Genomic DNA, 4,979 nt, shown 5'->3' with positions numbered 1-4,979 from the left:
CGGCTGGTACAGGGTAACAAGCATATGTAAAATGAAATGAAATCTTCTTGAATTTTAACAACAAGATGATATTAATGACAATTAACAAATGATTTCAATTATTACTTCATCAATTTGTATTAATATTTTATCAGGTTTCCACATTATCACTTCCGGTTTAGACAACCTAAAAACGGCCGAAAACAGCGTAATCGCGTTTTTGTAATATATCGTTTATTATATTATTTTTCTCTGGCCAATAGAATCCACTGTGCTGTTGTTAATTATTTCTGACGGAATTGCGGACTCCTGTGGTGCAATGCAGGACATTGCACTTTCCAAATACATTTCGAATGTTGCATGTGGTCAGGTAATACTATGTTATTAACAGAGGAAATATTTATTGAATTGTCGGGGGCTTGAAATCCCTGAGCACTCATCCCTTCGATGGCCGATTGGCATATTACAGTACTATGCCGACTGCATCATCGAGTATCTTGACGTGTGAACTGAATACTTTTGTAAAGATTGCAGTGTGCAATATAAATGAAACTCCAGAATGATATTAATATGTATCATCCCCAAGTTTGTATAAAGCCAATATATAGTCCACGTCTCTGACGCACTGTGATCACATTGATGTTAAAGTCAATATATTATGTTTTGGGTTCATTGCGTGCGTAGCAAGATTATCTGATTTTGATATTTTCATTTCTTGTGTACCGATTCTGTAACTGTTTGTGTATTACACTGCCCGCGCAATATCTGTCCCCTCTAACATGATTATAAACTCGGTGTTGAACTGTTGACACTTCCCCAGCACCAATTAAATTGGTCAGCGAACCATGATAGAGACGTTTGTATCTGTTAGGTCAGTGGTCCGTAGTAGTAACAGGGTGCACGTGTTAAATTTCAAGTTTTTAATCCGAGAATCTTTTTCTTGCATGATGGAAATTGAAATACATGTAAATATAAACAATATATATATATATATATAGAAAAAATAAAATTAACGACCGACTAAAAAACTAGCTGCTTTCACCCTTCACAGGGCTCTTCAGGTTTATTCAAAAGAGAACAACGTCGTGACGTCACAATTACATGTCATCACACTACAATAGTAACGTGACGTCACGAAGTACACAAGATTGGTGGACAATTTGGCGTAAAATTTTATTGTGGCCTGTTGAGACTCGGTTTTAATATTTTTATTAGTTGGTCTTCTTTCGTTTCTCTTAAAATAGTGTCTGATGAAAATAGTTGATACAAAGGTAATACATTAAATTTATCTCCAGCACATTCATGAATATGTTTGTTAACATGAAGATTTCGTAAAGAATCAGTTCTAGTTTGTTGTCTATGTACAGTCATACGTGTTCTGAGTTCATTACCGGTTTGACCGATGTAAAAATCACCACATTTAGAACAAACGATTGCATAAATTACATTTTTTGATTTACAATTCATATTTACCTTCACAGTAAATTTCAAACCATTCTTGAAAATAAAAGTATTACACTCGATAATCATAGGACATGTAGCACATCTTGGTGTCTTACATTTGGATACTTTTGGTGTTACACAAGAATTATCAAACTTAGAACATGTCAACATACGTTTCAAGTTTTTAGGTTGGCGTCTACAGTGTAAAATAGCATGTTTATTAAAAATGTTTCTCATACGCCTGCTACTTTGCTTTAACTCTTCACATTTGTTCTTTATCACAGGAAACATATTACAATTCCGTGGATTGAAAGTAGAAACAAAAGGAACTAACTTTGATTCATCCTTTAGTTTTTGTAGACGGGAAGTAAAGGGTCCCTTTTCAATAGCTTTCTGTATACCATGTTCTATTATCTCAGTAGGATAACATTGAGCTTTAAGGTATTGCTTTAGTTGACTTAGTCTAGCAATTTGAGCTTGTTGGTCACTGACGATAGTGACAATCCGTGAGGCAAGATTAAATGGAATATTAACTTTAGTGTGTTTACTGTGGTTAGAGTAAAAATTTAGATAATTATGTGCATCTGTAGCTTTACAATATAAATCCGTTGTAATCTTATTTGAATCTAGTTGAACTAAAACATCTAAGAAAGGTAAAGACGTTTCGCTACACTCCATCGTATAACAAATAGAAGGATGTAAAGAATTCAATAGGTTTTGAAATTCATTTAAATCCTTATCAGAAGGCCATATAACAAAACAATCGTCAAGGAACCTTAAAAAATTATTTCTGATAAATTCAGTAAAGTTTTCCCCAAACTTTGTCTCAATCTTAGAATAAAGTGTTTCCTCTAAGTATCCTAAAACTAAGGTTGCATATGTAGGGGCAACTTTAGTTCCCATCGCTGTACCCTTAATCTGTTGAAAGTATTCTTGCTCAAAATAAAAAGAATTACGATTGAGGACAATGTCTAGAGCTTGCAGTATAAATTCATTACTAAAACGAGAATTAACTTTTTCTCGTTTTTTGATCAACCAATATTTAACAGCTTCAATACCAAGATCATGCGGTATATTAGTGTATAAACTAACAACATCAAAAGAAACAAGTTTAGCATTATGTGGGACCTGTTTAGATAAACGGCTCAGAAAATCAAAATCATCTTTGATATAACTGTTTACACTTGTGCATAAAGGTTTAAGAATGAGGTCTACAAGATGACTCAAACGTTGCGTTGCACTATTAGGGCCGCCTACTATGGGTCTAAACTTCAAATCCGTAGGATTTTCAACTTCAATATATGTACAGTTTTGTTCTTCTATAGCTTTACTTATAATAGAGCTTTTGTGGATTTTAGGCAAACCATAGAAATAACTAGTTTTATGCANATGCAAGTTAGGAAAGTACAAGGGGGCTAACCAAGATAGGTATCTAACTTAATTTTGTGCAACATTATATGGTTCAGATTACATCTGTAGCAAAATAAAGTAGAATGGTAACTCCTGTCTGAAAAATCTGGATCCGTCCCTGATCAGTTCTAAATAAAATAAAATAAAACCGTTGAACATGGAAAAAGCATGACTAATAAAAATGGCAGTTAGATATTATATAAAATAATAAACTTTATAACAATGTAACCCTGGTAAATACTAGCCGCAATATATCGCTCGGCTATAGAGAACTTCTCTTTAGCTCGATCGTTTGAGCGTTAGAGTAGTAAGCCAGAGGTTCCGGGTTCGATCCCATGCGGAGGTAGTGATTCATATTTAATTAATCATGCTCTCTGTTACATTGGCGCCCACGTAGGGACCCGGGAAAAATACTCGGCCTTGCTCCACAAGCATCGCTGTTACCCCTGGAAAAACTCGAGGACGAGTTCTTTCCTGGAAGGGGGAGTATGTAACCCTGGTAAATACTAGCCGCAATATATCGCTCGGCTATAGAGAACTTCTCTTTAGCTCGATCGTTTGAGCGTTAGAGTAGTAAGCCAGAGGTTCCGGGTTCGATCCCATGCGGAGGTAGTGATTCATATTTAATTAATCATGCGCTCTGTTACAACAATAAAAACAAAAACATTAAATGATGTGTTCTTTCTTGTATTTCAGGCAGCACAGGAAGATTTTGAAGATGTGAATAAATCCAAAGAGGCTGCAATTATCAAAAACAAATGGATTGGAACTGAAGATATTGTTATCTGCAATAAAGATTTAACATGTGATCATTAAATGGACTGCATGATTGCCAGACATCGTATACATGCTGTGCAGTTGTGGCCCAATATGGATTCAAAAGTGTCCAGCAAAGCCATTTTATCGCATTTTTTTTTTAGATACACTGGGAATACATGATATCTCATCAAAAACCCAAAAGTTTCCTTGATGGAGAACTCCCCTCTATTTGAGACCATAGCTCCCTCACATATCGTACCCACCTAGTCACTTTCTTAATTGGTCGGTGCACTTTGCAACAGTTCATGGGACCCCTTTATGGGTATCGAGCCTCGTATTGATATGTCCTGGAATCAGAACTTTACCATTAACATAATCATACGAAGAGGGGTATACTGACATATGACCTATGGAAAAATCCTAGCTGACCTAAAGACATTTGTGACACACGTGCACTGCTTATGGTCTGTAGGAAATATATGTTTCACCCTCTACCAATAGGCACTAATGATATATTGCAACAGTCATATAATTATTCATTCGGAAGTCAACTCTATGTTTATGGCAGAAGCAGAGCCCAAAGCTTCCTGAAGCAGTACTTGTTGTAGTTCCTCGGAGGGAAAATACATTTCAAACTATTGCCAACACAGACATTAGACAAGAGTAAATATTCGTTCACATTATTTCCAGGAAATTTAAATGGTGTTTATCCTGCATCTCAACTGACTGTTTTGTGTTAGTTTTTCCTAAAATGTTATATACACGTACATGTATATAACTATGGAAATATTGCAACATCAAGAAAGCATGTGTCTGGAGTACTTTCAGTACTTTGATTATCAATAATATCCTCATTAATTATCAAATCCAATTACATATATCACTGCTGATAATTTAAACATATTTGTATAAAAACAAAAATATGAAATATATAGACCTACATTCTCTTTCACCACTCCGCAAACATACTCACCCACACAGCCGCACATACTCACCCACACACACAAACACATAGAGAGAGAGAGAGAGAGAGAGAGAGAGAGAGAGAGAGAGTGAGAGGTTTTATATTACTTGTATAACTTGAGGTTACAGTGAAATTACATAAACAACAAATTGATTAACATATCAATTAGAAAAGTATCATAGATTATTTCTTATTCTTTTCTTGTCAGGGGTTGGGTGTTATTTCTAGCAGCTTATTCCATTTTTCCATATATTATTAAACTTTGCTACATTCTCCTTACCCTTGTTTTAATGCTGACACAGATAAAGTTTGCTGTAAACATCTTGCTCTATAGATGTATTGTTTCATAATGATTAATATAAGATTGTCTGTTGTGTAGTATATTTTTAGGTCACCTGAGACAAAGTCTCAAGTGACCTATTGC

This window comes from Mizuhopecten yessoensis, unplaced genomic scaffold, assembly GCF_002113885.1.
Source record: "Mizuhopecten yessoensis strain PY_sf001 unplaced genomic scaffold, ASM211388v2 scaffold9507, whole genome shotgun sequence".
Taxonomy (NCBI): domain Eukaryota; kingdom Metazoa; phylum Mollusca; class Bivalvia; order Pectinida; family Pectinidae; genus Mizuhopecten; species Mizuhopecten yessoensis.
The sequence above is the reverse complement of the archived record's forward strand: the minus strand, read 5'-3'. Positions refer to the sequence as shown.